The 16,709-nt window shown below is 35.0% G+C and overlaps 1 pseudogene; it reads left to right on the forward strand.

Moving 5' to 3' along the window:
* LOC131513185 (small ribosomal subunit protein uS2-like) overlaps positions 1 to 16,258 on the forward strand; it is a 65,303-nt pseudogene extending 49,045 nt beyond the window's left edge.
* The last annotated feature ends 451 nt before the right edge of the window (positions 16,259 to 16,709 follow it).

Genomic DNA, 16,709 nt, shown 5'->3' on the forward strand with positions numbered 1-16,709 from the left:
GAAAGCCATCTGGCCCTGGACTCTTATTTTTTGGCAGGTTTTTTATTACTAATTTGATTTCCTTACTGGTTATGGGTCTGTTCAAATTTTCTATTTCTTCCTGTTTCAGTTTTGGTAGTGTATATGTTTCTAGGAATTTGTCCATTTCTTCCAGATTGCCCATTTTATTGGCATATAATTATTCATAATATTCTCTTATTATTGTTTTTATTTCTGTTGTGTTGGTTGTGATTTCTCCTCTTTCATTCTTGATTTTACTTATTTGGATCCTTTCCTTTTTCTTCTTGATCAAACTGGCTAGTGGTTTATCACTTTTGTTAATTCTTTCAAAGAACCAGCTTCTGGTTTCATTGATCTGTAATACTGTTTCTTTCGTTTCGATACCATTAATTTCTGCTCTAATCTTTATTATTTCCTATCTTCTGCTGTTTTTGGGTTTTATTTGCTGTTCTTTTTCCAGCTCCTTATGGCGTAAGGTTAGGTTGTGTATCTGAGATCTTTCTTCCTTCTTTAGGAAGGCCTGGATTGCTATATATTTTCCTCTTATGAACGCCTTTGCTGCGTCCCAGAGGTTTTGGGTTCTGGTGCTATCATTTTCATTTACTTCCATATACTTTTAATTTCTTCTTTAACTGCTTTGGTTAGCCCATTCATTCTTTAGTAGGATGTTCTTCGTTCTCCAAGTATTTGTTACCTTTCCAAACTTGTTCTTGTGGTTGATTTCCAGTTTCATAGCATTGTGGTCTAAAAATATGCATGATATGATCTTGATCTTTTTGTACTTACTTATGGCTGATTTGTGTCCCAGTATATGGTCTATTCTGGAGAACGTTCCATGTGCACTGGAGAAGAATGTATATTCTGCTGCTTTAGAATGAAATGTTCTGAATATATCTGTTAAGTCTATCTGGTCCAATGTGTCATTCAAAGCCATTGTTTTCTTGTTGATTTTTTTTTATTAGAAGGTCTGTCCATTGCTGTGAGTGGGGTGTTGAAGTCTCCTACTATTATGGTATCACTATTGATGAGTTTCTTGATGTTTGCGAGTAATTGATTTATATATTTGGGTTCTCCCACATTTGGCACATAAATGTTTACAATTGTTAGGTCTTCTTGGTCTATAGACCCCTTGATTATGATATAATGCCCTTTGCATCTCTTGATACAGTCTTTATTTTAAAGTCTAGATTGTCTGATATAAGTATGGCTACTCCAGCTTTCTTTTGTTGATCATTAGCATGATAGATGGTTCTCCATCCCCTTATTTTCAATCTGTAGGTGTCTTTAGGTCTAAAGTGGGTCTCTTGTAAACAGCATATAAATAAGTCTTGTTTTCTTATCCATTCTTTTACCCTATGTCTTTTGATTGGAGCATTGAGTCCATTGATGTTTAGAATGAGTACTGAAAGATATGAATTTATTGCCATTATGATGCTTGTAGAGTTGGAGTTTCTGGCGGTGTTCTCTGGTCCTTTCTAATCTTTTGTTGCTTTTGGTATATATATATATATATTTTTTTTCATCTTTTCTCCCCTCAGAGGGTCCCCCTTAAATTTCTTGCAGAGCTGGTTTAGTGGTCACAAACTCCTTTAATTTTTGTTTGTCTGGGAAACTTTTGATCTCTCCTTCTATTTTGAATGACAGCCTTGCTGGATAGTTCTTGGCTGCATATTTTTCTGATTCAGCACACTGACTATATCCCGCCACTCCTTTCTGGCCTGCCAAGTTTCTGTGGATAGGTCTGCTGCAAACCTGATCTGTCTTCCCTTGTATGTTAGGGACTTTTTTTCCCTTGCTGCTTTCATGATTCTCTCCTTGCCTGAGTATTTTACCACATACAATTTTAAAAGTTTTCGATGAATTTGATTATTTCCTTAATGTTGCAGAACTGTAATTATGCTCATTTGCCTTGCTTTTAGCACAATTAATTTTTTTAAAATTTTTAAATGAAGTATAGTTGACACACAGTATTATATTAGTTTCAGGGGTATAACACAGTGATTCAATAATTATAAACTTTATGAATTGCTTACCATGGTAAATGTAGTTATCATCTGTCACCAAATAATGGTATTATAATTTTATTAACTATATTCCCTTTGCTGTACTTTTTATCTCCGTGACTTATTTATTTTATTTTTAATAATTTTTAAAGTAATATTTTTAAAGTTTATTTAGTTTGAAAGCAGTGGAGGAAAGAGAGAGAAGAAGAGACAGAATCCCAAGTGGGCTCTATGCTGTCAGGAGAGTGTCCTCTCCTCTTATAATTTCCCAAAAGCTTTGCATAATACCATATTGTATCTTCCTTAAATGCCTTATATAATTCATCAGTGAAGCTCTGTGTCTGGAAATTTTTTGTATTTTTCTTGACTAAAAAAATTCAACAACAGATATAAGGCTACTTTGGTTTTCTTTTTTTTATTCCAATTTGATAAGTTGTGATTTTTAAGGAATATATGTATTTCACCTGTCAGTTTCATTGGCACAATGTTGTTATAACATTTTAAATATTAATATCATCTGTAGTGATGTTCTCTCTTATGATATTGGTACTGCGTGTATTTCTCTCTTTTTTTTTATTTTTCATGATCAATCTTCCTAGGAATTTAACAATTTTATTAACCACATCAAAGAACTGATTTTGACTATTGATTTTAGCTACTGTTGCTGATCTATTTTGTATTTCATTGATTCCCACTATTATCTTTAATAGTGTATTTCTTTTATTAATTTCCTTTATAATTTTGCTTTTTGTAAAATATATTTTAAAGTGGCAGCATAGATTTTGTATCTTTCCCTTAAAAAAAATTTCTATTTATTTTTGAGAGAGAGAGAGTACAGGGGAGGGGCAGAGAGAGAGGGGGAGAGAGATCTCAAGCAGGCTCTTTGCTGTCAGTGCAGAGTCTGACTTGGGGCTTGATCTTTTGAACTGAGAGATCATGCTGGAGCTGAAATCAAGAGTCAGCTCTTGAAAGTGAAATCTTGAAGCATGAAATCATGCTTAACTTAATGAACCACCTAGGTGCCCCTTATTTATTTTATAACTGGAAGTTTGTATCTCTTTTAATTCCCTTCACCTATTTTGCCCATCCACCCTCCCACACCCTTTCCTCTGGCAACTGCTAGGTTTTTTGGGTTTTTTTTTTGTATTTATGAGTCTGTTTCTGTTTTTGTCTTGTTGTTATTTGTTTGTTTTATTTTTATATTCCACATGTAAGTGAAATTATATGGTATTTGTTTTTCTGACTTATTTAATGTAATACTCTCTATGTCCATCCATGTTGTCACAAATGTCAAGATTCATTCTTTTTTATGGCTGAGTAATATTCCATTGTGTATATATACCACACCATCTGTATCCATTTATCTATTGATGGACACAGGTTGCTTTTATATCTTGGGTATTGTAAATAATGCTGCAATAAACATAGGGGAACATATGTCTTTTCAAATTAGTGTTTTCATTTTCTTTGGGTAAATATCTAGAAGTGGAATTGCTAGGTCGTATGGTATTTCTACTTTTAATTTTTTCAGCAAACTACATACTGTTTTCTATAATGGCTACACCAGTTTACATTCCCACAAACAATGCATGAGAGTTCCCTCTTCTCCACATTCTCGTCAAAACTTGTTATTTTTTATCTCTTTTTTTTTGATACTAGCCATTCTGATAGGTGTGAGGTGGTACTTTTTTGTTAATGTTTATTTTTTTTGAGAGAGAGAGAGAGAGAGAGAAAGAGAGAATCCGAAGCAGGCTCCAGGCTTCGAGCTGTTAGCACAGAGCCTCATGGGGGGCTCAAACCCACAAACTGTGAGATCATGACCTGAGCTGAAGTTGGATGCTCAACTGAGCCACCCAGGCGCCCCTGGTGTGAGGTGGTATTGATTTGCATTTCCCTGATGATTAGTGATGTTGAACATCTTTTCATGTGCCTGTTGGCTTTCTGTATGTCTTCTTTGACATACATTCTTTGAAAAAAATGTCTGTGTAGGTCCTCTGCCCATTTTTAAATGAGTTTGTTTTTTTGGTGTTGAGTTGTATGAGTTCTTTATATATTCTGGGTAATTAACCCTTCATTGAATATATAATTTGCAAATATCTTCTACCATTCACTAGGTTGTCTTTTTGTTTTGTTATTTCTTTCTCTATGCAAAAACCTTTTTATTTTGATGTAGTCCCAGTAGTTTATTTTTTCTTTTGTTTCCATTGCCTGAGGAGACACATCCAGAAAAATGTTGCTATGGTCGATGTCCATGAGTTTATTGCCTGTGTTTTCTTTGAAGAGGTTTATAACTTCAGGTCTTACTTTTAGCTTTTTAATCCATTGTGCTTTTATTTGTTTGTTTATTTATTTATTTATTTATTTAGGTATGGTATGATATAAGAAAGTGGTGCAGTTTCATTCTTCTGCATATAGCTGTCCAGTCTTCCTACACCATTTATTGAAGATACTGTCTCTTCTCTTATTCATTGTATATTCTTGCTTCCTTTGTTGTAGATCAGTTGACCGTATAAATATGGCTTTGTTTCTGGACTCTTTTTTTTGTTCCATTGATATATACATAGGTCTATTTCTATGCCTATGACATATTATTTTCAGTACTATAGCTTTGTAGTTAGTTTGAAATATGGGATTGTGATACCTCCAGCTTTATTCCTCTTTCTCAAGGTTGCTTTAGCTATTCAGTCTTTTGTGGTTCCATACAGATTTGGGGATTTTTTTGCTGTAGTTCTGTGAAGAATACTATTGGTATTTTGATGGGGATTGTGTTGAACCTATAGATGACTTTGAGTAGTATGAACATTTTAAGAATATTCATTCTAACAATCCATGAACACACTATATTTTTTCATTTATTTATATCATCTTCTATTTCTTTCATCAGCATCTTATAGTTTTTAGAGTAGGTATTACTTACTTTTTATTTTATTTTATTTTATTTTGAGGGAGAGAGAGAGTGTGTGTGTGAGCAGGGGAGGGGCAGAAAGAGAGAGAATCCCAAGCAGGTTCTGTGCAGGGCCGGATCCCACAAACCCTGAGATCATGACCTGAACCGAAACCGAGTCGGATGCTTAACTGACTGAGTCACCCAGGTGCCCCATAGAATAGATATTACATTTTTAAATGATTGAGAAAAATCAAAGGAAGACTAATATTTAATTACATAGGACAATTAAACAAATTCAAATTAAGTGTCTATAAATACAGTTTTACTGGGACACAGCTATGCTCGTTATATTTATTCACAATGGCTGCTTTTGTGACACAGTCAGAGATGAGTAGTAACAGATAACTTATGGCCCACAAAGCCTGAAATATTTGCAGTCTGGCCTTTTATAGAAAAAAAATTCTTGACCAGGAAACACACAAAATAGATTTATTTTCTTTTCATTTCAGACTCCTCTCTCTGGCTCTCTGACTCTCTTTTAAAATTGGAGAATATCTTGGGGCGCCTGGGTGGCGCAGTCCGTTAAGCGTCTGACTTCAGCCAGGTCACGATCTCGCGGTCCGTGAGTTTGAGCCCCGCGTCAGGCTCTGGGCTGATGGCTCGGAGCCTGGAGCCTGTTTCCGATTCTGTGTCTTCCTCTCTCTCTGCCCCTCCCCCGTTCATGCTCTGTCTCTCTCTGTCCCAAAAATAAATAAAAAAACGTTGAAAAAAAAGTAAAATAAAATTGGAGAATATCTTTATTTTGCTTTCACATTTTTTTCTTAATTGAGGTAACTATAGATTCATATGAAATTGTATGAAATAAAATGAGATATTCTTTGTATATTTTTCCCAGTTTCCCCCAATGGTAATATTTTGCAAAACTCTAGTATAATATTACAATCAAAATATTGGCAGTGATAACCATCTATTGATTTAATTTAGATTGCCCCAGTTTTAGTTGTATTCATTATGCATATATATGTGCTATACAATTTTTCTCATCTGGGTATATCCATGTATGCAGCAACATAGTCTGAACAGAGTCTTTTATTCTTAAGCTTTCATGCTTTTATTCATTCTTACGTGGCATAGTTTGGAAGTTCTGTCCATCTTTACTAATTTATGATAGCTTTGCAGTTTATCAATATCCCCTTTAAAGTATCTATGTTGCATTCAAGGAATTGCAGTTTTCAAAAGAATTTAGAAAATATTACTAATGAAGGTTAAAGCAAGATAGGAGATACATAACTTTGGCAAATGTCAGAAGCTATTATGATATTCTTTAGGGGCAAACAATTGTGATGTGCCTGAGCAAAGTTGAAAAGTAACACAGTAGTCAAAATTTAATAGCCAAATCAAAATATACTTTATGCATTAGATATTCAGTCAAAGAATGTAAACAATCCAAATCATTAATAAAGAAAAAATTATAAAATCTTCTAGAATTTAGAAACTAGAATAGCAAAGGTTGGGGGGGATGGACAAAGGAGGAAAGGACAGAAAGAAAGAAAGAAAAAAAGAAGGAAGGAAGAAAGTAAGGAGGGGTCATGTATTACTGGATCTGAAGGGTAGAGAACATAGATCCAACATATAAATGTTTCTAAAGAATAAACCAGGACAAACAAAACATGAACAACCATAGTGTTTATGGAATGAAACTTCACTGTGATAAATAAAAGCATGTATCTAGAGATTAAAAGTATTAATTATTAATATGTCCCAAGTAACATTAATAATAATAATAATATAATAACAATAGTAAGAAGAGACATATACTAGATATATACTAGTAACATTTTAAATCTCTATGACCTAGATAGAATTCCAAAAGTTTATTGGCAGGAAAAAATAAATTAGGTAACTAAAAACAAACTTCAAAAATTTGAGGAAAATATGTTTCAACTGATAATTATAAATTGATTTAGATATTTACTTACAAAGGCAAGAATAATTAATTTTCACGCAATTACAAGTTCAGAAAACATACTATCTACATGTATTTTCTAACAGGAAAAAATTAGATATTGGCACTAACTGAGCAGTAATTCAAAATATAAAGAAAAATTACAGTATTATAAAATTATGTGATGAAAGGTCTATGTGAAGCATACCCATATTACTTTGTTTTCTTTGATTAATTATTTTTGTTTCAATGGGCCAAACCAGCAGTTGTGATCCCTACTAAGGCTACACCTTAAATTGACAGAAAAAAAAGATCATGTTCTGCAGGTTTTAAAAAACATACCCTAAGCATTTTCTAGCATCTCAGTTCTTGAGTCTTTCTTACTTTTCAGTACTTAGTCTTAGTACTCCTGATAATTATTTTTTCTAATTTATCCTTCACTTTAACTCTGGAACATTGATTTTTAAAAACTTTTTTATTTTTAAATAGTTATAGACTTACAAAAACTTGCAAAAGCAGTAGAGTTCCGGAACACTTGGGTGACTCAGTCAGTTGAGAGTCTGTCTTTGATCCAGGTCATGATCTCGCAGTTTGTGAGTTTAAGCCCCACGTCAGGCTCGCTGCTGTCAAACTGTCAGTTCGGGGCCTGGTTCAAATCCTCTGTCCCCTTCTGTCTGCCCCTCCCCTCTTGGCTCTCCCCCAAAATAAAAATACATTAAAAAAAATAGTAGACTTCCTTCATATTTGTCATCTCACTTCTATTAATAATAACCTCACATAACCATGATATAATTATCAAAACCAGGAAATTGGTATCACTATAATACTATTAACGAAAATACAGACATTCAGTTTCAGCTGTTGTCCTACTGTCTTTTTGTCTGCTCTAAGGTTGGATCCAGGCTTTCACATTATCTTTAATTGTTATTTAGTTTACCCTTAGTTACAGTAGGAACAGTTCCTCAATTTTTTTTTTCTTTTTTGGGCATTTGATTTGTGACCTTGGCCCTTTTGAAGAGTACTGGTTGGGTATTGTTTTTAACTCCAACAGGTAGCTCTCTGAGGTCAACTGGAATGAATACAGAAAAATAGGTGTCTTATTTTGAAAAATATGAAAGTGAGACCCATCTAGTGGACAAAATATTGTATCACACAATAACCAAATGCTACTTTATCTTTCTGTATAAATATAGGCACAATACAAATATAGTTATATATAGATACAGATATAGATATAGGTATATACATATGTAAAGTGTAAGTCAATCAAATAATTTCTTCTTGAACTATTTGCTGAAATAAAAATGGCAATAACCAATTTTATAATCCAAATTAGCTATTTTGTCAAATCAAGTGCATATCTAGAAAACTCTAAAGATGGTTTTGAAAATGCTAATTTGAACTCTTAGGAAAATTTAGATCTGGCATTTACTTATCTATATATATTCCTAGTATCTTTCAGATAAGGGACTTTCACAATTTTGGAAATTATACTGAGTAAGGGCCCTGCATGTGTATGTATTTTGATAACTTTCATCACTCTGTGGCAAATATAATCTCTGCCTATTGGTCAGTGTCAAAAAATGAAGGAAAACTACCAGGAATAAATCAGGTTCTTTTTTTTTATTATTACAGGTAACTAGTTTTCTGAATGAATGGAATTTACTCATAATTTAATTTGTAAAGGGATTTAAATTCTCTTAAAGGTGGCGAGTAGAGCAAGTTAATGCCTTTCTTAAGTGTGGATATGTTTTTGTCTTTTGAATTAAGAAGCTTACAGTAGACAAGCAATGAACCAAAGGAAGAGAACATTTAATTATCTTAAGACATGGGGTTCTGAAAATTTTCAGTAGATGCACTACCTTAGCCATAAGTTAAAGGAAGGAAACCACAAAACCTAGACAAAGTAGGCAAATGGAATTGGAAGCTATTCAAGTCAAAATCAGATGAGAATAAAAAATGAATTTTATAAATAGATAAAATATTCCCTTTAACTAAACACTGAAGTGCACCTTCTGGTTTTATTTCTATTTATATTTACCAAAAGTAGTTTTCTGTGATGAAAAACAACTTTTCCCCTTCCAGTGAAATCTGTGAAATGTAAACTGTTAGATATCTGTAGGCTCTTCTAGAATGCACAGCTGGAAAAACAAGGATATTTAAACCCTGAGATGGTTTGGGTCTATTTCAAGGTTTTGTTCTTGGCCTTATGCATGAACCAAAAAGTTGCCCTTGGCTTCTAAATTTGGGAATGACAATTTAAAACTTTCAAATATGTGTTTCATTGGTGCATATTACGTATAGAAATTGTCCATTTAGAAATATTTAATATTTACCAAGTGTAATAAAGGACTAGAAATATGTATTTAATAATAATAATAATAATAATAATTTGGCTTCTTTTCTATGAAAGTGACATTTTTTCCTAAGCCTGAGCATTATCTACAATCATCTTTAGGCACATTATTTTTTCTGAAAGTTGGTAATTTTTGGCTTAATATGCCCAGTATGGTTAAAAAGTAATGTTTTTATATATTTAGCATGTTTCATTTTACCCTGATAGTATAAAAACTCCTTATGCATAAACACTCATATGGGAATAATAAAAAAAATATATTATCCTTTGTAACCATGTAAATCAAACCTGGCAGCTGGTGCTTGGCATATAGAGAAGATCCACAAAATTATTCTTCCAAATTATGATGAGTAAGTGAACCCAAAGTGACCCCTGGCACAACTAGATAACAAGTTGGTCAAAAAAAGAATTACTAGCAATTATGCTTTCTGATTGCCTACAAGCAGACAACGAAATTTGTGGCTGGTGTAATCTCATGTATGTCTGTTTTCATAGCTAGCTTCTTGGTCTGGCCCCTTGTGCACCATGGACAAAAGAGAAAGGATTTGTTTTTTCCTTCAGAATCAGAGTACATATTCTTCCTTAACTCTCTCCCTGCCCCTCCCCACATTAGCTTATGCATGTAACTTCTGTATGAGATAACATGCAAAAATCAACTGTTGTGAATTTACTACTCTTAAAGCTTTTATAATTAGTAGTAAATCACTGCTGAATGAGCCTTTCGTGGAAGCATATTTTGGTGGATTCAGGAGGAAACCAGCAAACCAAAATGAGAGGAGAGTTTATTGATGAGATGATGGAAGAGATATGATGTCCCAAGACCAACTTCTTCCACTTCACAATTTGTCCTGAAACAGCTTTGATAGAAATTAGTGGATTTGGACCCTGCCACTTGTCACTGTTTCATATCTTAGTTGTGCTGTTGAGCAGAATACTATTGTAAAGATATTAATTATGTTTCCTTTTGTGTTTCCCACCTGGATTTATTCCCACCTGGATTATTTCTGCTTGCAGAGTCAGCAGAAAGACTTTGTTGTCTTCATCACTTCCTGGAAGGGAGTGTCAAAACAAAAACACAGTGACCACAATAGGCACAACAACCAAAACAAAAATAATTTTAAAAGGAGAAAATGTTTGAGCTTCTTCTTAGCTTTGGTTTTCAGATACTTAAGGCCTTGAGGGTTATGGAGAAGATTTGAGATATAGATAAAAATATGTGAAGGGAAAACGATTCCCTTTTCCATGATTTCTCCCAAAAGGAGAGAAGGGAGATGGAGAAGATGTTATAAGAACAAAGGTTGGAAGGGTTGTGGAAATGGATAAAGAGATTGATCATGTACCTCTTGTCTATGGTTAGTCTTGGGATTATGACCTCTGGCCTAGAAACCATAGAAAACGTTGCAGCAATTTCTGTGATCTTAACATGTCATGGAAACAATTCATATTAATAGGCAATAACAAACTGATTTGCAAGGACTACAAGAGTAGGAATTTCAGCGTTGAGCTGAATGGTCTGATTACTAAGGATTACATGCAGCAATGCACAGATGGAAGAGTTAAAAATGTGGTTCCCCACCCCTAAGTACTTGGAATTATTTAACCTAAAACTTTGAACAACCCCAGGAAAGAGGCAGGGAGCCTGAACTGACTTAAAACAATTTTCTTCTACACTGACAAAATGAGTGCTGAAAATAAAATTAAATTGTGTTACAAAAAAGTAATATATATTTTTTGCACACTGAGTTCTTGCATACTTAAGATTCATACCAGTTATTAACACACACGTTACAAACATCTTGCAATAAGGGAAGACTCAGGCTATTTGCAAAGGTGGCAACATTTAGCACAGTCTGAAAGATGAATAAGAATGTGCCAGATGTATAATGGATGATGAGCACTTAGGAAAAGGGAGAGTAAATACAGTCCTGTAAAAGAATGAGAAAGAATTGTATGTTTGAGTAAGATCAAGAGATAATTTAGAGTACAGTCACCTAGGAATTAGCAGACAGAGAGCCATGAGGATGAAAAAGTAGACACAGCTGGAATATTAAAATCCTTGCTAAGAAGTGTTGGGTTAGTCCTGCAGTTGATATGGATCTGTTAAAGTAGTTTAACCAGAGGAGTGGTGTGAACAAATTTGATTTTTATAAAGATAACTCAGGTAGAGTGTGTAGGATTCTTTCAAACGTGTTGAGAATACAGGCAGACCGACCAGTTAGGAAGCTGGTGAGGAAGTATTATGGTTTAAACCATGGGAGTGCAGATAGAGGCAATTGAGATTTGCTTGGCATGTGCATTGATGAGACTTGGCAGGTTAGGCATTAGTTATAAGGGAGCGGTTGATGATATCTCCCAGTTTCTGAATGGAATGTTAGTGCAATTAATCAAGCAAGATAAGGAATACAGGGAGGAGATTTGTAGAGATGAACAGTTGACTATTGGAAAGAGATTCTTGGATTTCTGGAAGATTTCTGGACTAAAAGCAGATTAGGGAAATTCCATGACCACAAAACATGATTTGGATAAATTTGTATAGATTTTCAAATATTTGCCTTCCCTACTTCTCTGTCACTTTCCTTCTTCATTCAGGCAACAAAATCTGATATTTTCAATGCTGCTCAAAGTTGACACCTCCTATGCCTCTGACTTTATGTTTGATTTCAATTTGCCTTTTATTGCACTTTTTCTCTGTTGATTTAATTTTGAAATCTTGAATATACTCCTCTTGCCTCAGGAAGATTTAAAATAACTTTGCCCTGCTTTGTGGCAGGATATAGGCCATGAACCATTCCAATAAAACTGGAAAATAATAAACTAGGAGGCAATGTATTTCCATACTCTGTACACAGAAAATCATCTTGCAGATGTACCAAGCAGGAATTCACTCACCTACTGAGCAGGTGGCAGCTACATAGAATCAACTTACTACTACATATACCAATCGCTCCAATTATTATAATAATTAATAATACTTACACGCGATTTTTCATTCTAAACTCATATTTTAGGTGCTTTACATATATTAGTTCATTTAGTTCCTGCTTTAACCCTATGAAGTAGTTACTATCATTATTCCCATTCTACAGACGAAGAAACTGAGATACAGAAAAATTAAAATTAAATTGGTCAATGTTGCACAGTAATGTGGTTTCAAATGTAAGCTATGTAGCTCCAGAGATGCTCTCATTCAATATATAATGTTCATTTGCACTATTTTCCTGTGCTGTTGTAACAAATTGCTACAAACCTAATGGCTTAAAACCACACAAATTTACTTTCTTCCAGTTCTGAAGTCCAGAAGCTCAAAAAGGACGAAAACGCATTAAAATCAAGGACTATGCTCCTGGAGGTTCTAGGGAAGAGTCCATTTGTTACCTTTTCCAGCTTCTAGAGGCACCCTGAATTCCTTGGTTTGTACCTCTTTCATCTTTGAAGTCAGCAATATAGCATCTTCAAATCTTTTTAAGTCCGCTACCATTGTCACATCTCCTTCTCTGACTTTGATCCTCCTGAATCCCCCTTATAAGAATACCTGTGATTCATTTGGGCCCACCCAATAATCCGGAATAATCTCCCTAAGTCGAGATTCTAATCTTAATCATGTCTGCAAAGTTAACTTTTGCCACATAAGGCAACATATTCACAGGTTTCAAGGATATTTCAAAGGACTATTCTGTCTACAACACCATTCTTGATATTTTCACTGATAGGGAGGATATCTTCTCCCTGGAAGACCTCAATATTAGCCTTCTGTGTTTCTACATTTCTGCAATTATTTTATTCGAAAATAACATCTTACTCCCTCATATGAACGTGTGCTCACCTGCACACGTGCATGCATACACACACACACACACTTGCCCACTCCTATAACATTTTTCCAATGTGGAAAAAGAAGGTTGCATTAAACACATGAAATGACATGGATAAGACCTGGTAGTATGATGGTTAAGACCTATACTCTTGCCTAGACACTCAAGGAGCACCAGAAAATTCAGTCATCAAGAAGTATGGAGCACCAACTTCTTCAACTGTGTATGTACATATATTCACCACACAAAATCCCTTGAAGATGTTTTGGTTTATTTGTTGATTTTACACCACTCTGTTTTCCAAAGAATTTAAAGCCTCCATTGAAGCTGGGCCGGGATTATAATTTTCAATTATCCGGTGCTAATATATTCTCACCAAACATGTAGAAAGATACCAAATATGTAATGGTTTGGAGTGGCCTATGCTTCATTCCAGAATTCCTACACTTGAGTCAAGGGTAGGTTAACAAAACAAAACAATATATACAGTTATATATTTATTTATATATATGTATATATACGTATACACGTATATATATACGTGTATACGTATATACGCATATATACATATACATACGTATATACGTATATATATATACGTATATATATACGTGTATATAAGTGTGTATATATATAAATATGTATATGTGTGTGTGTGTGTGTGTGTATGTATATATATATATATATATATATGTCAGGAATCACTCCATGATTCTTTCAGATGGCATAAGGTTATATTCTCTGGAGGGAGAATTGTTGATAGGAGATCAAGGTCAAGGATTTCTTGGTCTTTGTTGTATAATAGACTAAGCCTTTAGCTGTCATTCACTTTAATAACTCTTCCATAGTCCTTTACATTCCCAGGTGAACACAACATAGAATTATATATTTACATAATGTGAGTAAAACTCCAATGTTGCAGTAGCATTGTTTTAAACTTTGCCTCTATTTTGGGAATAAAGAAGATTCAAGTGCTAAATCTTTTTATCTTTTTCATATAAAGTGGGTGAATCTACCTTTGAGCTATTGTTCTATTTGGAGACAGCCCTGGATTATGGTTAGCTTTAAGTGGTCTTTAGCCCTGAGATTTTTTTTTAATGTTTATTAATTTTTGAGAGAGAGAGAGCATGAGCAGGGGAAGGGCAGAGATGGTGGGGGGGGGGGGGGAACAGAGGACCCGAAGCAGGTTCTGTGCTGACAGCAGAGAGCACAATACAGGACTCGATCTCCCAAACAGTGAGATCATGAACTGAGCCAAGATCAAGGATCAGATAGATGCTTAACAGACTGAACCACCCAAGCACCCCAGTCCTAAGCTTTCTATTTATCAGTCTATAGGATTTTTATTCTTCCCACATATATATTACCTGCAATCTTCAGAAACAAGTAGAAACTATCTCTTTTCTTTTTCTTTTTCTTCTTTGTGCTATTAGAATAAAAACAGCGAGTTTTTATAAATGAGTTGTATCTTGTTCATGTCTATTAAACTGGCAAATTGGTACAGTTCCACATTATTTTTAACTTCTTTTCCTAGAATCTATTTACCTATTTTGAAGTATTTAGAAAATTATTCTTTTTTATGGATTAAAAATTCTGTTACATATTCATTTGCTAAGTACTTAGAAAAGTAAAATGTCAAATTTGAGGGGCGCCTGGGTGGCGCCGTCGGTTAAACGTCCGACTTCAGCCAGGTCACGATCTCGCGGTCCGTGAGTTCGAGCCCCGCGTCAGGCTCTGGGCTGATGGCTCAGAGCCTGGAGCCTGTTTCCGATTCTGTGTCTCCCTCTCTCTCTGCCCCTCCCCCGTTCATGCTCTGTCTCTCTCTGTCCCAAAAAAAAATAAATAAAAAACGTTGAAAAAAAAATTAAAAAAAAAAAAATGTCAAATTTGAAACTTTTGTATTGTTGTGGTACAGCCAGTTTTCCACATTCAGGAGAAAAACAGGTCATACCTACTAACTAAAAGAACACCTTCCCAAATTTTCATTTGATATAAAATACTTGGTTAATAAGCAAAGCATCTTTTTCTTTTCCCCCAAACTGCTTAGATTTAAAGGTATATCTTAAATACAGCTTTGAAAAATCATTGAAGTTACTTTCTTTTTAGCAGAAGAATGTACTAGGGACTGTATTGATGTTTGAAGTCTGGAATTACAGGATAAGGCAAGTTGACTATTAAGACTGGCAGAAATGACTCTCTTAAATTCTTGCTCTTCTTCCAAGAGGTAACAAAACCTAATCCTAGAAATACAATATATTTGTTTTAGTTGAAAGTATGGTCTGGAGTTTCCTGGCCTTTTATAAACTTCCTCACCCAACTTGCCCAAACTCCAGTGTGTGAACAGGAAGGATTGTGAACACTGCAAATTAGTGCACATGTGACCAGATTCTCATTAAATGCTTGTTGACTGAGTTACTAGCTGGTACTGGAAGTGTGGTCTGGGAAAGGACTGGGGGAGGGGCGGGTGGTAAGGGAGCAAATACAGGCAGCCATTGGAAAGTATGCTGCTTAGAGCTGAAGGAAACCTCAGATCCAAATGATCCTGGATTTATAGTCTAAGTGGGAGGAAGAACAGAAGAGCGTTGTGAGTTACTATAATCCCCCTCCTCCACAGTTTTGCTCTTCATGATTTCAGTTTCCCGCAGTCAAGCAGACTGCAGAAGCAGAGATCCTCCTTCTGAGCATTGTCAGAAGGTCAGCAGTAGCCTAATGTTGTATCCCAATACCTGTGTCATCCACTTGATTCCACCTCATCATGCAAGCATTTTATCATCCCTCATGATCCCAAGAAGAAGAAGGCTGAATATAGTATAATAAAATATTCTGAGAGAGAGAGAGAGAAAGAGAGAGAGAAAGACAGAGAGAGAGAGAGAGAGAGAGAGAGAAGCTACATTTACATAACTTCTATTACAGTTAGTGCTATAATTACTCTATTTTATTATTGTTGTTAATCTCTTACTGTGCCTATTTTATAAATTAAATTTTACCATATGTGTGTATGAATAGGAAAAAAAAAACATAGAATATACAGGATTCAGTCCTATCCACTTTTTCAGGTATTCACTGGGAGGCTTGGAATGCATCCCCCACAGGTAAGGGGCGACCAATGTATTTTTTTTTTCAAGAGGAATTTCGTATTGCAAAACCGGACCACAATCGGCACTAAAAGAAAATAACTGACCTGAGCATCAAGAGAACTGGATTTTAACAATTCTGAAACGTGTGATATAATCTGGAGTAAAATTCTTCACCAGTGCTGTATCTGGCTCATACTTTGTACACTTGGGCATGTAGGTCAGGTTCTCTGGAATAACATCTCCAGATCCCTCAGGACCATGTTGATATTGGTCCCTTTGAGGATAAGTAGCCGACACCGCACTTTTCTTGGCATCAAATTCTCCATATTTAATTTTTTTTAACATCTATTTATTTTTGAGACAGAGACAGAGCATGAACGGGGGAGGGGCAGAGAGAGAGGGAGACACAGAATCGGAAGCAGGCTCCAGGCTCTGAGCCATCAGCCCAGAGCCCGACGCGGGGCTCGAACTCACAGACCGTGAGATTGTGACCTGAGCCGAAGTCGGACGCTTAACCGACTGAGCCGCCCAGGCGCCCCAAATTCTCCATATTTAAAATGAAAAGGATGAAGCTGATGTGTTCTAAAGTTGTTCACAAACTGTTGGGAAACTGAATAACTATAAATTAA

Source organism: Neofelis nebulosa, chromosome 5, assembly GCF_028018385.1.
Source record: "Neofelis nebulosa isolate mNeoNeb1 chromosome 5, mNeoNeb1.pri, whole genome shotgun sequence".
NCBI lineage: Eukaryota > Metazoa > Chordata > Mammalia > Carnivora > Felidae > Neofelis > Neofelis nebulosa.